The sequence below is a fragment of the Lissotriton vulgaris genome, chromosome 5 (genome assembly GCF_964263255.1).
Source record: "Lissotriton vulgaris chromosome 5, aLisVul1.2, whole genome shotgun sequence".
NCBI lineage: Eukaryota > Metazoa > Chordata > Amphibia > Caudata > Salamandridae > Lissotriton > Lissotriton vulgaris.
The window spans coordinates 163,732,210-163,757,954 of NC_141693.1; positions in this window are offsets into that span (position 1 = coordinate 163,732,210).

Consider the following 25,745-nt stretch of genomic DNA (forward strand, 5'->3'; position numbering starts at 1 on the left):
GCCCCCCATGGTGCAGGAACCAGTGGTAGAGAACATTGTGTCTACACCGGCTCGACCCAGACGTCAAGTGCGGCCTCCAAAGAGACTGATCGTAGAAATGGATTAAGTTTCACTTTCACTGCTATTTTGTTAAGAAAGGGGGAGATGTAACAGAGTTGACAGTCCAGTAGTTGGGGTGGGCGGAGCTAGGTGGGCAGAGGGGAAGAGGTGGGGTCAAGACAGGAAAGGGCCAGTTAGAGTAGGGACAGGGACCTGTGAAGAAGCAGAATAAAGAGTTTAAGCATACCCCAGTCGTGTCCGTGTGTTACTGTGTTGGGACACGACACAGGGAACTGGTGCATTGTTATGTTGAACATTACACTTGGCGTAATAGATATATTTCGTCCACCTCCACAAAGAGGGAATATTTCCTGACTTTGCAAGAGCAAATGGAAAACTTTGTGTGTTGCTACATCATATACACTTTAAAAAAAATCCAAGTTCCTACCACTCACCCACACTCATTAAAACAGAGGTTACCTTCCCATTCTTAATCACTGTAGATCATTTTAAATATCTCCATTACCCTTGATTGATGAACTCCAATCACTAATAAGACCAATATGAATACATCCTTGGCACGTTTCCAAGGTCCAGCTAAGTAGAGTGTATGGATTCAACCTAGAATTTAGATTTTAATGGAAAACTTTGACTTCATGAGTAACTATATTTAAAGTGTCCAAGCCATCTAGGATATTTCAACAGTGCCCGTCTATTGTTTTACCGTGCCCATAGGCATGTGTGGCTAAAGTGATTAAATAATATATGGAATCCTGCAGTGCATGTATAAAAGACTGTCTCTAATTCCGCCAAGTGATTTCTAACACATCTAATCACCTGTACTAAAGAAATGACACAGCTGCTCAACTGTAACAACTTCATACAGTTGAGTTCTGACTTCTTCTGTCCTGTCTTTCTAGAACAGTGATAACCAGAAATGAGACATTTATGACAAGATGATGATTTTTCCAATTTTTTGGTAAATTTTGAAAAGATAGAATCTTAAATTTGACTTGTATTAAACTGATTTTAAGATTTTTTCTGACAAATATCTGACTGCAATTGGTGTGCTTAATTTGCAATGGATATTCAATTTTTCTCTGCATGTGTACAAACATCCTATCTTTTTCACATGAAAGAGCAAGAAACCAAGGATCTCAGCACTTTGGTGGAAGGGTAATGGTGTGGCCATGTATTATAAAGAATACAGGGCCAGAAGTATCAATGATTTTCGCGTTCGCAAATGGGCTGATTCGCAGAATCTGCCTGTTTGCAAATGCAAAAATGCATTTTGCAATGTATCAAACTCTTGGCATTCGCAATATGGGTAATCACAATTTTTTGCGATTACCTAAATTGCTAAGGCAGTTAGGGAATCGCAATTTGCATTTCCCTAAATGCAATTCACGTATCAATCGCAAATTGCGTATTTTTGCATTTAGGAATTGAAAATTACCACCAACTTCAAGTTGGTGGTAATTTGCAAATAACCTTGAAAAATGCACATTATTGCATTTTTCTAAGTGCCATGTGGTGCACACACATGCCTTTAGAGCATGTATCTGCATGACATGTACATACTTACCTGTTTTGGGGTGCATTAGGGTGGCCTCATGGCCCCCTTGAAATTGCATGCACAATTTGCAAGTACCTATTTGGTACTCGCAAATTGCGAATGCAATCCTATTTATTCCTATGGGCCTCAAGGCCCATAGGAATGGATGGGAAGGCATTCCTTAATAGCAAATCGCAATTTGCGATTCACTAATAAGGAAGATGTAAGAATAACAATTTATTTGCGAAACATACATATATTGCATTTTGCGAGTCCATCATAGAGAATCGGTAAAATTTGCTATTAAGGACTCGCAAAATACAATGTTGATACATCTGGCCCAAAGTATCCCCGCAGTAGTTTAATATTATACTGCAAGTCACCTTAGAGTTTCATGAATTTAAAAAGGAGCTCCTCTGCGACTTGAAATATCCTTATAATATAAAGCAGGGGATACTTTATGCCATATATCACAGAGCGGAAATGTAGGATATTTTCTCTGGTTCTACTACTCATTGGCTAACTAATAGCTTAATAAATGGTATCAATGTGCAGTGCGACATTGTCTTAAATCAGATGCTGCCTGTGAATCTAAAGACGTCATAGCTCTGTTAGTTTGACCATTGAGTCTGTCCTAAATGAAAACACTTTCTATCCATGGGGATCCACATTTAATCATTGAAAGGGGATGCAACTCTCAAAATTGTTTTGCGATCTGCCAATGATTTCACAGCAAATATTGTTGTAAGACCCCATATCTAACAGACTTTTGCCTTTCTTTAAATATGTCACAATTCTAGCTCTTCGCCATTATTCGGGAGGCACTTCCCCCCTTTGGACCCTGCGGAACATCTCCAGCATAACTGGTGTAAGCTGGGATCGAAAAACTTTATAAAATTCACCTGGTAGAAAGTCTGGACCAACGGCTTTACCGGCAGGGAGACAGTCTATAGATTGCCAAAGCTCATCAATTCGAATATCTGCATCTAATATCTCGAGTTCTTCTGGGGATAATGAATCCACCTTGATTTCCTCAAGATATTTCTGAATTCCTACCTGTAGTGCCACGTTATCACGAATATCCTCATTGTATAGTTTTTGATAGATTTTTTGAAAAGCTATTGCTATGGCATCCTCTTCAGTTACTAGCCCATCATCTGGACCCAGGATGATTTTGATGCGGGTGGCAGACTCCCTTTCTTTAATTCTTGCAGCTAACATATGCCCCGCAGGCTCACTGTTCTCAAACATTTTAGATCGCATGCTACAAACTTACTTGCCACCTTAGCTTGAGACAGTTCTGTTATAGCTGACTTAGCTAGAACGATCTGTGTTTGGGCTGCATCACTCTCCTCGCCCCGGAGTATTACTTGGGCCAGCTTCATCTCAGCCTCTTCTAAATCCTTATACAATCTCTGTAGTTTAAACTTTTCTTCTTTCTGAATTTCCCAGCCATAGCGAGTTATTTCGCCCCTTATCCTCGCTTTGAGTGTGTCCCATACATTTTGGATACCAGTACTATCTATATTTTCCTGTAGAAATCTTATAAGCCATGGGTTCATGGATTCGGTATACCTACTATCTCTGAGCAAATCACGATTAAAAGTCCACACATGTGGTTTATTAACACAAGATAGTATGTTAACCTCAAGCAGAAGCGGATTATGATCCGACATTACTCTTGGGAATCTGGTAATATTAGATCCTTGAGCCAAAACTGGTGACATAAAAAAATAATCAAGCCTAGAGCAAATTTGATGAGGTGCTGAAAAGAAAGTAAATCCGGGGTCATTTCGATTGAAAAAAGTCCAGGCATCAATCAAACCATTAAGGTCTATCATATGTCGTAGGGCCCTATAAACCTTTGGCTTTCTCCCCATATATGCATTCCCTGGTTGATTCATAAGTTTGCAGCCCATGTTTATATTAAAATCGCCACAAACTATAAGCGGTGCCAGCCAGCCTACCAACTCCAGATTCAGCCACTTATACAATTCAGGATCATCGAGTACTGGGTCATATATGGAGCATAATGTAATTGCTTGACTCTGAAATTTGCCATGCACAATAACCCAGCGGCCCAAACTATCAGCAGAGGAGCGAGTTATATTAACCTTCCCCCGTTGAGCTAAAATAGCAACTCCTTTGGTCTTGGCCTCCAATTTATTCTATGAAACTAACTGAAAGCCCTCAAAATCCAAATGTTTGTGCCGACTAGCTTCGATAAGCGTTTCTTGGAAGCAGATGACATCTGCCTGCAAGAATCGCAGATACTCTCTAACCCGACGCCGTTTAACCGGGTCGTTGAGCCCACAAATATTGATGGAGGATATTCGAATATTAACCATACCTCAGCAAAAAGGTGTTCCAAAAAAAAAGGAAACCCGCAACCAGCACTTTGTGATAATCCTAACTCATTGAGCATATTTCAAACAACAAATCCTAATCCAAACCTTTCCTCCCCCCGCAGCGCCTCCCCCACCCTAGCCCTCCCCTCCCTTCTGAACTCCCAACCCCAAAAACAGGCAAAATAGGTCCACAGACCCATGTGATGCCTCATACTTCCCGAGTACCCCCAGGTCACTCCCTATCTGTATAATCCATTTAGAAAGGAGCAAGAAAGAGAAAGAGAACATAAGAAAAGCAACATCCAAGAAGATTCAGAAAAACAAGAAGCCAAATAAGTGAGTAAATAGGGCATCCTAAGAATTTTTAGGAATTAAGAAAACCAGATCCCCTGCAAAATCAATTAAAAAAGAAAAATGTTTAAACAGAAAGTCCATAGGTCATTTAACCATCAGGAAGTTCCTTCAGGTACTCCTCAGCTTGAATTTCTGAAGAAAAAACCTGTGTCTTGCCCCGACAAATGACCTTTAGACGTGCAGGGCTCATTAAGAAGACCTCACATCCCTTCTTTTGAAAAGGAGTAATTAGTAGACGTAATCGCCACCTTCGTTCCACTGTTGCGTGGCAAAAATCAGGGCACACAAAAAATGTGTGGCCTTCTACAGATCTTTTAGTGCCCGGACGGGCCTTTTCGAATATGGCTTGGCTCAATAAAAAATGGCCAAAAAATATCAAAATAGCCCTCCATTTTGTTTCAGGATCAGAGTTCTTTTTCAGCATGAGAGGAAACCGATGCACTCTCTGTATCTCAGTTTCCCAAGACCAATGGGAGAGCTCGGGAAAAGCAGTTTGGAGCAGCTTCAAAACGAATCCTCTGATATCTTGCCCCTCTGCTTTTTCCTCAATCCCTAACAAGGCAGAGCCTGCTTTCGGAGTCCTCTAGCTTCCACATTATGTCTGCAAGTTTCTCGCCATTGACCGTAGTTTTTGTTTGTTTCTGATTGCTGTAGCCCTGTCTCTAGCACAACAATCCTCTCTTTGAGGGCAGCTGTCCTGGCTATGACCTCTGAGCATGCCTTAGTGTTCTTCCGGATAGCCCCTTGGATTTTCATTATAGCTAGTTGAGCTCTCTTATGTTCTTGTCTAGCCTCGCTTTGGATAGATTTTAACATGGCATAAATTAACGTATTAGAAGAGGGTGAATTGGATTCCATCCTAGAGACCTTAAGTTCTTCTTCATGAGACTGTGATTCTCCTGAGCCTGTCAAGCTATTAGCAGCCTGTGCGTAATCCCATTGGAGGTTAATGCTAGCCTCAGATCCATCGCTATCATCGTTCCGTTGCCCCTGAATGGGCATTAACCTGGATTTGCTTAGGAGGGTTTGTGGCCCTTTTTAGAGTATCGGCTGCATTTGGTGGGCTTCTGCTCTCTTCGCCTGAAGTAAGATTTTCATTCAAAGAATCCCCAGTATATTCGATGTCAGTCTCCTTGGCGAGGGAGTAGAAGCTATCGCCATCTTGTGGGTCCGGTATACTCCCAGTTCCTGTGTTGATTCTCTCTCCATCACGGGTCAAAAAGATGAAGGTGTTCCCTGTCTCCAATAGCAAATTCTGAGGAGATTTTTCAGCTGCATACTTACCGCCAACATGAAACTGCAAACACCGAAGGATGCTTCACGATAGCTGCCCCGAACTCTCAGAACGCCTTCAGAAACATCTGATCTTTCTCCACGGTAAAGCTTCTCTTTCCCGCTCCATACCTATTCAATCTTCCAGAGCCAGATAGGGAGTGACGCTCGCTCAGTTCAAGCGGCCACCATCTTGGCTCCTATTTGAGCAATTTCTAAAAGAAACTAATTTATTTACAATTCTAAAACTATAATCTGTAATACTGAAGATGCACGCACCGGAAAACAATTAAACCAACATGCAACCATTGGCTAATAATAACATTGACTCCTCATCCACAAAAAACGAAATCTCCATCACAGATTTCTAAAACAGGGTAGACTTGGGGACTGATTTAGAATGTAATTGGCCAGCAACTCAGTGGCAAATGACACAGCTATCCCATCCACCCTGGTACCAGTGTATTGTAGCCTAAGGCACTTGTAATAAGACAGTCAAGATAGCTGTCATGTTTATGATGGAGTAACCCATCCAACAAACTCTAGATCAGGCTGTGAGTAGCTTACACAGATTTGTATAGCATTTGATATATTCACTGTATAACACACACAGTGTTACTGAACTGCTTGCAGACACACATAATTTTTTAATTATTGTATCTTTCTATTCCACTTCTGGTGAGTGCTTGAGCTTCTAGTCATAGATTCTGTGCACTTCTGCATGTGATGTGATGGTTTTTTTATAAGCCAGTCCACATGTTTTACGGCTCCATGAAGTGCTCAGTTGTACAAGGCTAATGTGGTTTCGGCTTCTCAAGGAGGCACTCAGAGACAGGATGATAGATTGTATAAAATACAAAGTCCAAGAGGCAACAAGCGAAACAAAATGGAAAAAACATTGATTCATGTAGACAACAGACGTTTAATGCACAAATCCATCACTCATCTGGTCAATAAATTATCAATTATCCATCCATTGATTTATCTTCATACTTATGTTTCAGTCGTTCACTCATTATTTTTCAATCGATAGCTCATTCAATCCATCTCCCTTTGTCTCTAGTCGACCACTTTAATTAATCTCAGTCCCATTTTAAATCATATAAAATTGACCAGCAAAGAAGAAAATGTCCAAGTCTACAGCTTATAAATAACCATTGCAAATGAAGATAGCAGTAAGAAATACGAAGACACTGAGAATAAGGTGTGCAAAGGGGTCTTGAAACACACACTTGTGTAAATAATGCCATGTAGTGCTGCTATTAGCAGCATTAGCAGTCCCCCATTAATTGTTTACATTTGAGACTGAAAACCCATGTTACCTGGCTACAAGCCGCATATTTAACCATGAAGGGAATGGGGTTTGGGAGGGGCCGCTAACTGCTCAGGAGGCTTGCACCCTGTGGGTTTTGGGCTAATGGTGCAGCCCGGGCACAATTGAGCTTTTTTGGGCTTTCTTTTTAGGCCGGTGGGAGCAGGGTATTTATGCGCCCATTTTATGCACCGTGTCACCATTTTGGGTAAGGTGACATGGCAGAGGGCCAGGGTGGTGAGAACATTTTTCCCTTCCTAATTCAATTTTTTTTTTAATGTCTTGCATGGCTTTTTGGCAGCTTTTTTGAGTGCAGGTGCACACGGGTTGTATTTTGGTTGTCGTTTGAGGCAGGTAGGAGGCGGTTGGCAGATAGTGTTTACATGGTTTCAGGTTACGTTTACGGTTGTGAACAGGTTGCACTGGTAGGAAACACTAAATGAGAAGTCAAGATATGAGATACTTAGATAGGGAGATGTTTATAGAAGTAGGTAAGAGGTTACAGGTGTTAAAGGTCTAAAGTTAATGACTTAGTAGGGGTTTTAAACAGCTGCAAGGAAAGGATATAAGGGTCAAAACTTAGGGGTGGGGAGGAGGCAAAGTAGGTGAGCAAATGTATAGATAGGGGTAGCTTTGTAAGTCACAGGGCGAGGTTAACATTGTGAGGTGCCTCTGTCTTCAATAAAGCTGCCTGTTCACACATAAGGAGCGGGGTTGTGGTCTGTGCTGCGCCTCCTTTAGCCCAACGAGGCCCACTGCGGCACCTGAAGCATGTGCCTCAGCTGCTGACATACAGCGGAAGACTGATGAGGAGGGAAAAGTGGTAACGATCAGAGAAGGAAGATGAGGTCTTGGAGATGGATTGGACAATAAATTAATTCCAGAAGAAGGGCAGCAAAGGAGGAGTCATGCAGGTGGGGTGTAAAGCCCTCCCCAAATTAACATATTGGTAAGCAGAGGGAGGGCACTGAGAGGGGGAAAGGGACCAGACTGGAAAGCGACTATTTTGGGTTGATGGAAGAGGAACGTGGAGAGTAGATCGGAAGAGACGTACTGGCCTAGGTGGGGTGACAGCATTAAAGCTTCTGTTGCTGGTCCTTTACGTTGCTTTATTGCTTCTTCACTATAGGTGTTCACATTCCTACTTGTTAGCATCTCTGGCGGTTGTATGGTCTGTGTAAAGCTGCATTTTACAGGACACCTGTGCTGCAGACCCACCCCCTCCCATTATACACCTTTTGAGCAAATGCTGGTCCCTTACCAGCCCTTCTGCACTGCTCATGTTCACAGTGTGCAGGGCTGAATAAAGCACAATCGAAGGCTTCTTATTTGACATCTGTTGACAACGAGGCGCACAGTCGCATGCATTGGGAGGGCACAGATGAGAGGAGGAGACTTGGTGACTGTCAAAGGGTGAAGTCTGTGAGGCAGGATTGAGGAGGAGAGAATTAAGCATAGGTCACTACCAGGGCCGGGCTGGGACAGAAAATAGTCCCAGCTCTAAAATAAAAGTGGACCCCTTTAGTGAAATATAATGGTAAAAATGTGGCCCATTTGCAAATGGAGGCAGTTTTGAACTAATAAAGACAACATGTATAAGTGTCTTGCAAGGTATGGAAGACTGCATGGATTTGAGCTTGCTACAGGCAAGGTTTGTTTTATGATCTTGGAAATCAATGGTAAAAATCTGCCCATGAGATCATAAAACAGGCCCACAAATTGCCAAAAAAAGGCCCACACACTGACCTGTCAGACCAGCCGGCGGGCATTGGCCGATTGTCCTATAAGCCAGGCCTACCATGGTCATTATAGATACTTTTCCCTTGATCCTACGATGAAAGTTATACACAGCCAAGCTACGTCCAACTTTACCATACGGGTCAGAAGTCATGTTTGGAAGTGGATCCAATCTTTTGGATAAACCTTTAATTAACATTGTTTGACTTACCAAAGCCTAACTCCTCAGCGCAAATCCATCTGAAATTCGACTTTGCTAATCAAAAACTGTAAAGACAAGAGACCTTTGTAAAAATGAGCTTCGAGGTGCGAGAAGCAAAGGAAGACTCATTAGAACACCAACTGTGTCTAGAGATTTTAAATTCAAGTAATAATTCAACAGCTCACGCTTTTTTCAACCTGTCGGTGCAGAATCTGCAGATATTGAGCTCTTGGTTGGCCTCAGTCACCTTCACAACCATCAAAAGGTTAGTTTTATAAACAAACAGCAAAATCATGGGGGGAAGATAAACAGAAACTGGCAAATCACGCACATGCCTGGCTGATTTTAAATAACAACGAGAAACCAGGCCACCAACCAATCCTGAGCCTTTGCATATCGAAAAAGATCAAATGGAAACTGCTGCAGTACAGGCAAGGTCTGCCCAACTAGCCTGCATGCCAAAAGGGTTAAGGAAAACCACCAATATCCACAGCAGGCTGTGTAATTTACACAGGAATCAATCATACACACAGTCTGCATTTGTCCTGTCCTGTTGAACAAGAGGCGCAAATTATTAAAATCTCATTTCAATGTATTGAGTATTTGCTCCTGCAAACCAGCTGTAATGACTTGCCTTTAAAGTGAGCAACATACACTTGCTGTTAGATTTGTAAATTCATGCATATTGCAGAAAAATTATTCAACACCGTAGTGAGATTTGTAGGTTAACACCTTCATGTTAAAAATCATGAACGGTTGCAAAAGCAACAGATTATGGACGGAATGCTGAATAAATAAAACATTCCCCTTAGTCACAGATCTGTGTTAAATCTATTGTTGTTTTGCATACCACACCATTCCAGTCTAGATCCATCCATATGGAAATCAGTCTTGACCCTGCTCCCCATGGTAATCTTCCAGCCCAAACTGCCAGGCCAGGTCCTCTCTGAACCAGAACTAATCGGGGCATCATCCCTCATCAGCCAGGCTAGCTTGAATCTGGTGGTCCAGAGGACATCTGCAAAGAACCATGCCAGAGCTGATGGTCTTTCCAGGTTCTTCTGCCTTAGCAACGAGAAGTTCCATGAGGGTCAGCAGTTCTCTCTGCTCTCAACTGATGGGAACACTGGGCCTGACATCTTCAGTGTGGTTTTTCCTCAACTGTTTTCCTTCCACCCTGTATTTATTGTCTTTGTTTTTGCTTGCCTTAGGACTCTACAAACTTTACCACTGCTAATCTGTGCTAAAGTGTTTGTGCATTTGCCTTTAAACAATGTAAAATTGGCTTCCACCTCATTTTCAATATTAGTTTACTTGTAAGTCTGTAGTAAATGAATACAACATGAACCCAGGGCCTGTAAATTAAATGCTACTAGTAGGCCTGCAGCACGTATAGTGCCACCCATTGAGGTAGCCCTTTAAACATGTCCCAGGCCTACCATTACAGCTTGTGTGTGCAAATTAAACTGCCATTTCGACTTGCCCATAAAAACCTCTTGCCTTTAAAGTGGAGCAACCTACACTTGCTGTGAGATTTGTAAATTCATGCATATTGCAGAAAAATTATTCAACACCGTAGTGAGATTTGCAGGTTCACTCCTTCATGTTTAAAATCATGAACGGTTGCATAAGCAACAGATTATGGACGGAATGCTGAATATATAAAACATTCACCCCCATCACAGATCTGGGTTAAATCTATTGTTGTTTTGCATGCCACACCATTCCAGTCTAGACCCAGCCATATGCAAACCAGTCTTGCCCCTGCTCCCCATGGTAACATTCCAGCCAAAACTGCCAGGCCAGGTCCTCCCTGAACAAGAACTAATCAGGGTATCCCCCCTCATCAGCCAGACTAGCGTGAATCTGGTGGTCCAGAGGACATCTGCAACTAACCACGCCAGAGTTGATGGTCTCTCCAGGTTCTTCTGCCTTAGCGACGAGAACTTCCATGAGGGTCAGCAGTTCTCTCTGCTCTCAACTGATGGGAACACTGGGCCTGACATCTTTAGTGTGGTTTATCCCCAAATTTTTGCCTTCCATCCTGTTTTTACTGACTTTGTTTTTGCTTGCCTTAGGACTCTACACACTTTACCGCTTCAAATCTGTGCTAATGTTTTTGTGCATTAGCCTTTAAACATGGTAAAATTGGCCTACACCTAATTTTCAATATTAGTTTACTTGTAAGTCCGTAGTAAATGGGTGCAACATGAACCCAGGGCCTGTAAATTAAATGCTACTAGTAGGCCTGCAGCACGTATAGTGCCACCCATTGAGGTAGCCCTTTAAACATGTCCCAGGCCTAACATTGCAGCTTGTGTGTGCAAATTAAACTGCCATTTCAACTTCCCAGAAAAACCTCTTGCCAGTCCCAATCCTCCATTTTTTAAATACATATGTCACCCATATTGTAGGCAATCCCTGAGGGCAGGGTGAAGAGTGTTTGAAAAGTGGAACATGTACTTTTAGGTTTTACATGTCCTGGTTGTGAAAAACACCTAAATTCGTTTTTCACTACCATGAGGCATACCTCTCTCATTGGGTTCCCTTTTTACAATTAATAAGTGGGACAGATAGCAATGTCGACTTTGGTGTTTTAAATCACTATTCTGAGAATACTACTTTTAGAAAGATGTCATTTCTTGTTGTAACCATTTGGTGACTACAGCCTGTATCCTGGGTCACATGAATCGGTGCAGCTGGCAGTTGGTCTTTGTGTATTGCACCCAGACAGTGAGACAAAGGGGGAATACTTGTTTGCTGCATGGAGCATCTCTGACCTGATAGGGAGGAGGAGCTGTCATCTACGACTCTTGCACAGCACAAAGCCTCTACCAGAGAAAACTCAAAAGAGTTTGCCACTAGTCTTTGGTGACACCAGACAAGCTGCGGCCACAGTAGCGATGACAAACATTCCAGGCACCTTTTGGTGTTGAAGCCTCTCGAAACTTCTCCGACTTCAAAGTGGGCACCAGGTATAAATATTGAACCCTCAGGCCTAACTCTTCAGAACACCTCTGGACCTGTGGAAGACTCAGAAAGACTGCTGTGCTGCTCCACAAGAGGGACTGCTACTCAGCTACCCTGATGACAAGCAGAGTGACTTTAAGCGCTAGTTGGCTGACCTCCTGATCAGAACATCAGGGACAGAAAAGGTTCCAGACACTTTGAACCCAGCACCTGGACTCTGTCTTCTGTGGGTCTTGCCCCCCAAGTGGTACCACCCCTGTCCTGGATGCTTGGAAGAGATCCTAAATGTGCTCTTGCCAGCCCATCTGTGGTTCCCATAGAGCCAAAGCAATGTGATGCATCATACCACATAACCAAGGCAGTGCAACGCACCTCGACACAGGACCTCACATTTTAGACCTGCAGGTCCTTGGAACTACTGCTGTATGACACGTCTCCCGATGCAGCACATCGGAACAGCTGCTGTGTTGAACCTCAATGCACCTCGATGAACATCCCATCCCTGCACGCCCCCACTCCCCCCACTCCCGCCCTCCTGTCGGGACCGCCATTGCACAGGACCACACAACACAGATTTAAGATAGTTTGTTCAGCAGGTCAACCTAGTTCCTGTACTCGGCCTGCTCTCCATTATGATCGTCCTGAATTTGTGACTCTGTCCCCACATAGACGGTAACAGCCGATTTGCGGGCTGAATACCGATTTCTTTGGCATTTGAATCGGAAACGGCGGACATCTTAGGTGGGAGGCGTGAGCTTCAACAGCGCTCTAGCCATCCCTACTTAAGGAGCCCTTTGCTGAACATCGCGAGATTCGTATGTTTGTTTAAGCATTGAACCCCTCCTGAGGCGACTAGCCGGAAGGTAGACTGCCTTCTGAATTGCACTTTAATGTTTATGTTTAACTGCTGATTGCGAGCATTTTAAACGGCGACTTTTTAAATATTTCATTTATTTACCGCACTTGCCAGAATCCTAACATCACTAGATCTAGACCCTGCACATAGACGGTAACAGCCGATTTGCGGGCTGAATACCGATTTCTTTGGCATTTGAATCGGAAACGGCGGACATCTTAGGTGGGAGGCGTGAGCTTCAACAGCGCTCTAGCCATCCCTACTCAAGGAGCCCTTTGCTGAACATCGCGAGATTCGTATGTTTGTTTAAGCGTTGGACCCCTCCTGAGGCGACTAGCCGGGAGGTAGACTGCCTTCTGAATTGCACTTTAATGTTTATGTTTAACTGCTGATTGCGAGCATTTTAAATGGTGACTTTTTAAATATTTCATTTATTTACCGCACTTGCCAGAATCCTGACATCACTAGATCTAGACCCTGCACATAGACGGTAACAGCCGATTTGCGGGCTGAATACCGATTTCTTTGGCATTTGAATTGGAAACGGCGGACATCTTAGGTGGGAGGCGTGAGCTTCAACAGTGCTCTAGCCATCCCTACTTAAGGAAACGGTAAGACTCCGCGATAGTGGAAGCGAATTGTGGACGCGCCTGCATCAACGCCGTAGTCACGCCTGAGTCAGCCCGTCTGCGCCCGTCTGCGCCTCGGACTCGCCCGACGGCCTTGGCTCATATTCCTCTGTCTCCTCTGTCTCCTTCACTGGTATGTTTCAGCAGCTCTATAAACACTGCTACTATTATCACTCCCTCTATACAATACAACTCGGAACAGTTATTAGCTCTAAAATCACCTAGACAGACGTGTTGCTATCTTTTCGAGTTGGATAGAAAGAATAATATCTGCCATAATTGCTCTTTTGCAACAAACTCCGTTGGGACAAAACAAATACTCATACCTTCTTACTAAACAATTGGCCCATGCTTAATGTTGATACTGTCATTGACCTAATAAATACAATTAAATCTGGTTCACCAAGAGACCCTTTACAATGTTCTATTTTAAAATTACTCAGTAGAAAAGCCATGTCCATTATCACTGATCTCTTAAACATATCCTTGCAGGAAGAACATGTGCCACAGGACTGGAAACACGCAATGATTCACCCATTACTAAAAAAAGCTGATGCAGATCCAAAAGTGCCTTCTAATTTCCGGCCAATCTCTCTTCTCCCTATTTTTGCAAAAATTCTGGAGAAACATGTCCATCGTTGTCTCACAGATTTCATAACCACACATGACCTGCTGCCTCCCCATCAGTCAGGCTTCCGGGCTGGTTTCTCAACTGAGACCACCCTGTTAGGTGTGACAGAGAATATCCGTGCTATGATAGATAAAGGTGAAACGGTGGCACTCGTGCTTCTTGACCTCAGTGCCCCATTTGACACTGTGTCACATGCGGTACTAATAAGGACTCTCCATTCATTTGGCATCTGTGGCGCTGCCTTAAATTGGATTAAATCTCTACTTGAGAATAGAACGTTCCAAGTTTTTTCCCAATCTGCTTGTTCTGAAAACCCTTACTTTCAAACATGGAGTTCCACAAGGCTCAATTTTAAGTCTGTTACTTTTTAATTTGTATATGAGTCCGCTTGCAAAAATAGTTGAGGTGACCGGCTTGATGATGTTTTCCTACGCTGATGATTCTCAGCTTCTTTTTTCCCTTTCATCATCAGGAAGTAACAACCCCTCCACATTAAATCTAGGACTAGTGAAAATCGCGGGGTAGATGCAAAAAAACGTCCTGAAATTAAACGGTGAAAAAAACGAATTCATTGTTTTGGGGAAAAATAAAGAACTCTGGGGACCCCAACACTGGCCATCTGTAATGGGTACTCCTCCAACTCCTACTACACAGGCCCGTAATCTAGGCTTTATGGTCAATGACACACTGAGTATGCACCAGCAAGCAGTTAAAACATCGGCCACTTGTTTTGCCATCTTAAAGTGGCTAAAGAAAATTTGTTGGATGCTACCAGAACACACAAAAAAAAATGGTCATAAATGCCTTAATAACATCAAGGTTAGATTACGCTAATGCGTAATATTTTGGGGGCTAATAAAGCCACAGTCCGCAGATTGCAAACTGTGCAGAACGCAGCTGCGAGACTGTTAGGAAAAATTCCTATCTATTCATCCACCACCAAATTTATACGTGAGCTGCACTGGCTAAAAATGGAGAACAGAATTAAATTTAAGTCCCTATGCTTCATGCATAAGATCTCTACAAATAAAGCCCCTAAGTATCTACAAAATCTGGTATATTGCTACCATCCATCTAGGACTCTAAGATCTGCAACAGCCAATAAGTTTGTTGTTCCTAAAATAAAACTCTCACGTATGGGTGGCAAATCTTTCGCCTACCTTGGACCCTCACTGTGGAATGCTATGCCACAAGCTTTGCGCTCTGAGGTGAACTACATGAAATTCAGAAAGGCCTTAAAAACCTGGCTATTCAACATCTAAGTCAGTCGTCCGATCAGCTACTACTGAATCACAGCGCCGGGAAACCCTTTGTTGGGTAGCTGTTTGCGCTAAACAAACTAAATAAATAAATAAAATAAATAAATAAAAGGATGTTGTTCGCATTGGTGGGTGCGGGGCTGAGGAGAAGACGGTCAGAGAGAGGAGATGGTGCCATGGATGGTTGTTGTGGTACACCAAAGAGCCAGTCATTGCTGAAGCTTTGCATTGACGATCATTGTGGGCGGTTGTTGAAAGAGCGAAGAGCATGTCCCTCTTGAGCTACACATTGGTGCTTGTGGTGGGTGGTAAATTCTCAGTGCGAAGAGGTGACTTTGTGGTTGCAGCAGCCAAATAATTTCTGTACCATCATTTTGTTTTAGGAGTAGTTCACACTGATGCCAGTCAAGAGTCTTGGCACTGGGGGGGGGGGTGGCACTTCTTATGGATCAGGGCTCCTTCCAGCAGAGGCCAGGTGTTGTATACTGTATACTGTACATGTATCATTCCTGACACGAGATGGCACGCTGCTTCACTCGTGACATCTCGTGTCAATCGCTTTCTGTTATGACATGCACAAGCCACTGCATCTTTCGAATATGTATGTCTGTGATGGCTTTAGAATGACGGGGCATTAACTGTAAGACTGGACTTTCTCCAGACGTGTTTCCAATAAACTCCTCTCATCAAGGTTCCTGTGTCCTCCAGTCTTTCCTACACTGGCGACGAGGGTGGGATATTATCTCTTTTAAAACATTGCCTCGGGGGGATTGGATTAAAAGAATTTGTCACTCTTCCAGCTTTAACCAATCCTGGTGAAAAAGTTGTGTATGAATGTGCAGCAGAAAAATTAAAAATTAGATTCGGAAAGAAAAAGAACATCGTCATGGAGAGATTTATTTTCTATTCTCGCAAACAATCTGCAGATGAACCAATTGATGATTTTGTATCATCTCTCAGATCTCTTGCCGTAACTTGTGATTTTGAACATATAAACTATGAACAGGTATTAAGAGATCAAATACTGATGAGAACAAATAATAAAAAGGTCCAGGAAAGACTTTGGACAACTTCGGATATGTCTCTTAATGCAGCCATTGACATTGCAAGGTCAATTGAACATTCCGAGAAGTTCGTAAAGGAGATAAGAGGGAGCGAAAAAGGAGATGTTTTTAGCGTCTCCAAAGAAGGAGAGAAATTTAGGAAACCGTTTACTTTTAAGAGTGATTTTGCTAACAATAAGAGTGACTCAAAATTTAAGTACACTAAAAGTGATAAGAAGAGCAACACTCAGTGGATTTGCTTTAGATGCGGAAGTTCAAATCATTTAGCAAATTCTAAAGTTTGTCCTGCCCTTGATAAAATGTGTATGAAATGCAATAAGAAAGGGCACCTAACAAAGTTTTGTAAATCTACTACCAAAAAAGTTAACATTGTTCAAGATTTTGATGACTATGTTTCCAATGAAAATGATATTAATACTGTCATTAATATTTGTGGTAGTGAAGGTGTAAGTAAATTTCCATCTTGCGATGTGATTATGGAGGGAAAGACAATTAACATTTTTGTAGACACCTGTGCATGGTATACGTTATTGGGTTTAGATGTTGTAAAAAAAAATTGGCCCAACAAAATTTTACTTGAATCTGACATTTCCCCAGGGGGTTATACTGGACATAGGATTGAATTAGTAGGTTACTTTTGGGGAAAAATCACCTTTTCCGGTGAATCCACATATGGTAAGATCTATGTCGCTAAGTCTGGGCAGCCTCTGTTAGGATGGCCACACCAAGATCAATTGGGCATTAAGATAGATCCAAGAGCTAATCCTCCTGTTTACTCCGTTGCTAACACCAGTGATCCTGATCGTAATCTCATGCTTGATAAATTGAAATCTGAGTTCTCTGATGTTTTCAGTGGGAAACTTGGTCAGTTTTTGGGTTTTAAACACACTATTAAACTCAATGATGGTGTTGTTCCTGTTCGGCACAGAGTCAGGAACGTCCCTCTTACCTACAGGGATAAACTTAAAGTCCTTCTCAAAGACTTGTGTGACAAGGACATCATCGAGCCCATTGAGTCCTCCCCGTGGGTTTCCCCGATCGTGATTTCGGTTAAATCCAACGGCGAATTGAGGCTCTGTGTAGATCTTCGCAGTTTAAATAATTCTATTTGGGTAGATGCTCATCCCTTGCCAAATTTGCATGAGATGGTTTCAACATTAGGAGGTGCTGAGATTTTCTCGTGTATAGATTTGGCAAGTGCCTATCATCAAGTCGTTTTGGATGATGATTCCAACAATCTGACAGCTTTTATTACGCCAGAAGGTCTCTTTAGATATAAACGCATGCCTTTTGGATTGGCTAGTGCCGCTTCCGTCTTTCAAAGACTAATGAAAGAGACACTTGAAGGGTTGACAGGGGCAATCGCCTTTCAAGACGATATTCTTGTATTTGGGAAAAATGTAGAGGAGCATGATAATAATTTAAGGAATGTTATTTCCGCATTGTCCTCTAAAGGTCTTACTCTTCGCCTTGATAAGTGTAAAATAAGAGAAAAAGAAGTTGAATACCTGGGACATTCCATAAGTGGTGCTGGGATCAGACCTAAGCAAAAACACATTGAGAGCATCATTAAAGCCCCGGTCCCAGTTTCAAAAGAACAATTGGTAGCCTTCTTAGGATTAATGGAATTCTATGCCAAATTTATTCCAAATTTTTCTTCCAAAGTGGATTCTTTTAGACCACTTCTAAAGAAGAATGCAAGGTTCTTATGGTCTGACGTAATGACGGAGGCATTTCAGAACCTTAAAGCTTTTGTTGTGAATGCACCCTGCTTAAGACCTTTTGTTATTGGGAAAAAATGTACCATCAAGGTTGATGCAAGTAGCACAGGGTTAGGAGCTGTGCTCATGCAGAATGACTGCGGAAAAGAATGGATAATTGCCTATGCTTCAAGGGCCTTGAGGGATGCTGAAAAACACTATTCAGTCATTGAAAGAGAGTTATTGGCGTCAGTTTGGGCAGCTGAACACTTTAAAACATTCTTGTGGGGAACAAAATTCACTATTAAGACTGACCATAAACCTCTTATTTACATGATGGCACCAGGTGGAGGTCGAACTCTATCGGCTCGCTTGGCCAGATTGGCATCCAGACTACAATCCTTTCATTTTGAGATGGTATATGTAAAAGGGAACATGTCCAGGTTGCACACTTCTTGTGATGTTCCTTGTGATGATGATGAGTGTGAAGTAGCCTTCACTTCGCAAGACATTATGTTAGTGTTTGGGGAGAAGTTTGATTTGAGTAAGGAGTCTTGGGTAAGAGAAATGGAGAAGAGTATTGAATTAACTCAGGTTAAAAACTACATTTTACAAGGATGGCCAGAACAAAGGAAGTTTTCAGGTGAGATGATGAGTTATGCCAAAGTTCAGGATGAGTTAGCAGTCGAAAATGGGGTTCTCATGAGAGGTGATAAATTCATTCCTCCTTTCTCCTTGAGAGATACCATCATTGGTATTGCCCATGAGGGGCATTTAGGAATCTCGTTTACCAGGAGGCGCATAAAAGATTTCTTTTGGTGGCCAGGAGTGGACAGTTGTGTGGAACACTATGTCCAAAAATGTTCAGAATGCGCCAACAGTGATAAGTCTGCTGTCCCTTACGTCCTGAACCTTGTCCTGTGGAGTGTCCTTTCGGTCCTTGGCGGAAGTTAGGTCTTGACTTCATTGGTCCATTTTCCGTTTTACCTGAACATGAGAAATTTGGCATGGTTTTGATAGATTATTTCTCAAAATGGCCAGAGGTAAAAATGGTTAGGGAGATAACAACCAGAAATGTAGTGGAGTTTTTGGATGAAGTTTTTTGTAGGGAAGGAATCCCAGAAGAATTAGTAACTGACAAAGGACCACAATTTACCAGCAAGGATTTTCAATGTTTTATCACCAAATGTGGGATTACGCACAACAAGATTGCTGTGTTCCATCCTGAAGCCAATGGCCAGGTTGAAAGATTTAACAGAGTTGTGAAAGAGGCTATCCAACTTTCTGTTAAAGGCCATTTGAATTGGCGTAATGCTCTTCAGTCTATGTTACTGTCTTATAGAACATCTCCTAACTCTGTCACTATGGTTAGTCCATTTGAACTTTTAAGGGGTCGGAAACCCAGTACTCGTTTAACTCCATGGTGGCTAAAAAAAAGTTTGAGTGACCATAGCAGTTTTTCAAAAGTGGATTATGATTTGGTTCGAGACAGGGTTAGCGCATATAAGGATAAGATGAAGGAAAGGATGGAGGCTAAGCAGGGATCAGTGAGTAAACATGTCATTAATGTTGGTGATTTTGTTCGTATAAAAAGAAAGGAAGGTGTTTTGAAAGGTGGTCAAATTTGGTCACGTACCAAGGAAGTTATTGAAGTTTTCAAGCATGCTGTCAGAATTGAGGATGGGAGTGTTTGGAATTTGAACAGAGTTTCCTTTTTTAAAGGGGAAAATATGTTTGCGCCAGAGGATGGCAGTAGTGCTTTACTTAAAGCCAAGGATGTTGTTGTGTCAGGCGATGATAGCAACGTTTTTCTTGACTTTGAATCTGACTGTGGGGTCACTGGAAATGCAGAAATTACTTCTGGGAATCTTTTGAATGAGAATACCAATTCTAGGGTTGTAAGGACCACTCCACCTATAGTACCCTCAAAAGATTGCCATAGGTCTCACCGTCTTCCTGCAAGATACAAGGATTTTGTTATGAATTAAGATAGAGTTGTATTGTTGTTTTTTTTTTGCTGTTTTTTTTTCTTTTCATTTACAGGAAGGGAGGTGTGTTTTATATATTGTATACTGTACATGTATCATTCCTGACACGAGATGGCACGCTGTGTCCTCCAGTCTTTCCTACACCAGCAGCAGAGCTAAGGCAGGTCAAGTTTTTGCTAGTCACCTGGGCAGTTGTAGGGGGGCCTCTGGAAGCTTATTGTGTTCCTGTAACTCACTCAGGAGGCCAGCAAGCTGACTACTGGAGTCACTTAGGGTAGCCTAGGTTCAAAGCAAGTAGGTCCAACTTCCTTTCTCAGTCAGCAGGCAGTCCTTCCTTTCATAGGTCCAGGAGTATTCTGATGAGGGGATCTGTAGGTTCCACTTTCTACCTCATGCCAGCCTTTGTGTAGTGAAATTCCCACATCATCCCCCCAAAACTGGCTCTGGTAATTTTTCACCCCTGGTTCCAAACTGTCTAGGGTGAATAAGGTAGGGACAGACCCGGTGTCAGATGTGTGCTAAAGGCAGGGCCCTTCGAAGTGTAATCAGGGAACGACACTACTCCTACCCAGCCATCCTGCAAAGCAGACCCTATCTACTCACATCCATACTTCCTTTGTCTCAGTCTCTGGAGCCAGTACACAACCCACAACATGAGATCCATTCAGAGTCTTGTGACAGAAAACTACTGTCAGTTCAGCCAGAAAAAAAATTCTAACTTTCTAAAAGGTACATTTTCAAAATTGTAACTTAAAATCCACATTAAGGATGATTTTAAGTTATATTTCATTTGAGTGGAAACAGTAAGTCCTTGTACCAAACTGAATTTAGCACTTATTAAGCGTAATATGGTAACCTAGTGTTAGTCTGTTGGAGAAATGGGTCTTACAGTAGTTGAAAATGGTATTAGAAGTTCTCACAATGAGGACATGTAAAACTTTAAACACTATGCACCCTGCACTATGAGCCTTTAGGGCCTACCTTAGGGTTGACTATTAGAAAGGAAGATTCAAACCTGGTAAAACGTTGGTTTTGGCTGGTTGAAATGACTGTTTGAACTGCACTACAGGCTGCAGTGGCAGGCCTGAGACTTGTTGTATAATACTACTTTACGGAGTGGCACAAGAAGGACTGCTGCCTACTAGTAGCTTTTAAATTAAAGGCCCTGGGTACACATAGTACCATTTAATAAAGACTTCCAAGTAAATTAAGTTTGCTAATTAGATGTAAGCCAATTTAAGCATGTTTTAAGGAGGAAGCACAAGTGCACAGAGTCCTAATGCCAACAAAAACGAGTTCCACAAAGTATGGGAGTAAAGGCAAAATGTTTGTGGAAATACCACGCTAGAGAAGTCAGGCGTTAACCCTGTTTCTTACCATTATTGAGTGTGGGAAAGGGCCTCACAAGAGGTGAAGCAATGAGTTGCTCATGATGCCCCCTCTCCCTCAATGCACATCTTCATTTATGGCTTATGTCATGGCAGTCTTTCATTTTGATTTGTTTTAAAAAAAGAGATATTTAACCAAAACCAGTATGCTACAGGTTAAATTTGTGCTCGACAATAACATCATATTCAAGAAACATTGTGACATTAGGAGAATTGTTTACATGTGTAAAGTAATTGTAATGTGCACTATGTGGTAGTAAACAGTGTTTGTCTCAAGTCACATTCAGTTTAGTGTGGTGTGGTAATAAACTGCAATTTAACATTTACACTTTAGTAATAAATGAGTGAATGTGTTTCTATTATTACAGTTGTTCTAAATACCATGTTATTTGGCTAAGTTTACTATTTTAGTTTTATTTTATTTTTTGTGTTTTATAAATCGCGAACATGACCATCATCCTATTAGAGCGCTGTACAGAGAGAGGGCTGCTGAGAGTTGCAGTGGGGTAGGAACAACTAAGATATGTTGTGCATTGAGTTTGACAAACAAGGTATAACACAGTAGGGTACAATATCAAATCGGGGGAGATTAAAGCTTCTAAATACTTCTTTTATGCAGCATCTCCTTCTAGCAGTACAGCTTTATCTTTCTCTTTGAAAAGCTTGAGTGAAGTAATAGCTCTTGTTGAGGGTGGTGGGGAGTTCCAGATTTTAGGGACTGAATCGGCGAAAGTGCCACCGTAGGTTTCCCTTTTTTTGCATCTGGGAGATTCAAGTATGAGGGATTTAGCACTTCTAGAATGCCTTATGCATCCTGATAGATTGATCCTATTTGCTATGTACTTAGGGCCAGAATTGTGAAGGGCGTTGTGTGTTATGCATGCCACCTTCTGTTGGATTCTGGCCTCAACTGCGAGCTGGTTGAGAGCTCTAAGAGATGGAGATATGCAGTCTTAGTGACATGTGCCTGCAGCATTTATTGTCACTTTCATTGGGGCTAGGATGGCTTTGGGTAGACCTATGAGTGTGGCATTCCCATAATCCAATGTTGAAAGCACTAGCTGTTTTTAGGTCTCCTGGTGGTATGAATAATTAAAGTTTCCTTAGAAGGTGCAGATGTAGGTTTGCGCTTCTAGTGATATCTTGTATGTGGGCTTGCATGTTTAGATTTGAGTCTAATGTGATACTTAGTGATTTTACGGATTCACATATGGTTGGTGTGCAGTTTAGCAAGTTGATGTTAAGAGACCACAGACAAGGTTGTTGAGCTTAAAAGGGTGGGTAGAAAAGAATAAACTCTGTTTTCAGTGGGTTTAGTTTTAGCTGGTTGTGTGCCAGCCAGTCATGTGTTTTCCTCAGGGCTTCATCCAGTCTTTGGATATCCTCTTGAGCGGATAGTTTGATGTAGAGCTGATTATCATCAACAAACATGTGGTATGAGATTATTTTTGAAGAATTTCAGTGAGTGGTTTCATATATAGAGTGAAGAGCAATGGTGAGATTGTAGATCCTTGTGGAATCCTTGTCAATGCCTGCTACATCAGAGAGGGTGGTGCCTTTTTTGACTCTTTGTTGTCGGTTTTGCAAGAATGAGGTGAACCACTCCTGATATGCCCATTCTGAATTCAAGAGTTTCTCTGAGGTGTTTGTGGCTGACTGTGCCGAACGCGGCTATAGATCTATACATTTTATGAGACAGGATTAGTTTTGGTCTAGTGAGGTTTGTATGTCAACTAGAATGTTCAGAATGGCGACCTCTGTATAAGTCTGAAGTCTGATTAGTGTTTATCTAGTAGGTTGAAATTCTTAATGTATTCACATAGCCGATCCTGGGTGCATTTTTCTACCAATTTAGACAGGAAAGGCAGATTGGAAGTTGTTTAAGTCTTTCCTGTTTTTTTGTAGGGGAGATAATTGTTCCATCTTGAGTCATTCTAGAAGGAAGGGATGCGTTTACGATTTCCGTCCATAAGGGAGTGACGGATTGGAGGACATCTTTTTGTAGGTGTTAGGAAAAGGGATCGTTGAAATGTGTGGTATGTTTCATTACCTGAATTGTTTTGTGGATTTCCCCAGACGAGAACAATCTGCAACTGTTCCAAAAGGCTCCAATGTTATTTGAGACGGTTGGAATGTATTGGTCAGTATTCTTGGTGTTTGCTGTCAGAGTGGCGTTGATGGGTTTACTAGGCTGTGTATATGGTTGCAATGTTATCTTTAAAGAACTTGGAGAAGGCATTACAGGTGTCCATCAAGTTGTTTTCGATTGTGGGTCTTTTAAAGTGTTTCCAGAGTGCTGTGTTGTTATCTTAAATAGCTTTCTGGGCCTGTTCTTGGCTTTGTCTAGTTGAGATTGGTTTGCTGTTGTTTTAGCATTTAAGATAACCTTTTTGTATGAGTTTCTTTGCTTTGTCATCTGTTTGAAGTGGGTAGTGTTTGGTTATTTCCTGCAAAGTCTGTTCAGGTGTCTTAGTTTTCTTCTTTCATTGTTTAAGTATTAGTTAAACCATCGGTACTGGATGTTTTCTCTTCTGCCATTTTAGATGGAATGGGCAGCCTTCTGACCTATGTTGGTCATCCTGCCGTTGTAAAGGTGCAGCAGTTCTTGAACTGATCTTTGGTCTGTCGGAGAATTCTATTGTAGTGCAGTGTGGCAAATCCCCAATAATTCTGTTCTGTTTACGTTTTTGCAATCTTTCATCCATGTTTTATTCTCTTCTTTTTTTACCCTTGATTTTAGTTTCTTGTGTGGGTATTTTGAAACGAATATGATGGTGATCTGACCAGTCTGTTGGGGAAATGTCTAGTATGTGATTCAGGTTTAGTGATGATGAGATCCAGAGTGGCACCTTTGTTGTGTGTTGGTCCATTGCATGCTTAAATCATGTTGAGTTCCTGGAGTAGGTTACCGAGTGCAGCCACTGTGTGGTCTTTGACATTGTTCCAGTGAAGGTTGAAGTCTCTCAGTAATATTGAATTAGAGTGAAGAGGCATTGATTGTGGTCATTTCTATAAGTTGCGCCAGGAAGACTGTGTTGTTATCTGGTGGATGATATACAAGGAGTGTTTTCACTAGAAGTTTCTTTTCAAGCTTGATTTCAGCACCCAATAGTTCAAATGATGATGGGTCTTCTAGCAAGAGACAGATTACGGTTAAGGAATTTCTGTGAATTATGGGGAGACCTACCCCCTACTTCAATGTGCGGTCTAGACTTAGGATGGAAAAGTCCTGCAGAATGATCAGGTTCATGTTGAGGCTGCCATTGGGCTGAGCCAGGTTTAAATAAGGAAGAACATGTCCAGACCCTGGGCTAAGATCTCATCTGCTATGTCAGTTGCACATTTTGTAGACCTGGGCTGAGCCGCAGAACTCCGCAAAGTGACCAAAAAACTCTGCCGCACTACGCGGAGTTCCGCAAGCAGCTAAGTGCGTTAGATCATGCCTTTCACTGTGATTTTTTACACCGGGTATGTGTCCTGCGATAGAAAATCAGCACAAATGGCACCCTGCACACAACAAGAGGGTGCTGCTTCTTTCTGCTGATTGAGTAGATGTTTTACTCAAGCGGCAGCTTCCTCAACGTGAACGGATGGTTTCTCAACACGAGCAGTCACGCCCATCCGCAACCACCCGCACTGAGAAATCTCACTGGGAGGTGGTCTAGCTTATAATTTTTCTTGCTCGCGCTCGCCAACTTTAAGTTGGAGAGCACAAGTGGGGAAAAGATTTCACTCTGTTATGTGGAGTGGAGTTTTTTTAACTCTGCATGCTCTGTGGAGTGCGGAAAACTAAGCAAACTCCACAAATGGAGCGGAGTTCACCACCCAGGTCTAGTGTTTTGAAGCTGAGCTGCAATTGTGCAGCATGCCTTTCAGGTTTGTTTCTGTTTTGTTAGTTACTGTGGTGGGTATTGTGTTCATTGTGATCGAAATTAGGATGTTGTGATTGACTTGTATTGGGTTGTGTCTCTGGTTTCTGAGGTAGGATGTCTTGACGATTGGAATGTTGGATGTAGTTTCAAGTACGACTTTCTGTGTGCCTTGATAGTATATTAGCAAAATGTTTATCTCTTCTTCTGTGAGGTTATTGTTCATTCTTTTGGCTGGTAAAGCTTGTTGTCCTGGGGAGTTGGGAGTCTGCTGTTATAGATACATTTTCTGCTAGAAGGGCAGTCTGTGTACTTGGTAGTGGGCATGTCCATCTTCTCTAAGATGAGTAGAAGTGAGTTGACTTTCTTTTTGACCTATACTAAGACTCTTTTGAGTAGTTGCCATTGCTTGGGTATGTAGGGAATTTGTGTGATTGGCACTGGCAAATAACATTATTGTTCTGTGTGCCTGTTTGATTGTCTTCATGACTTGTCTGCATTTTTATTTCTATCACCTGCTCTGTATCTTGGGGGTGTTTCTTGATCTATCTTTTTGTGAGTAGTTGCAGTTC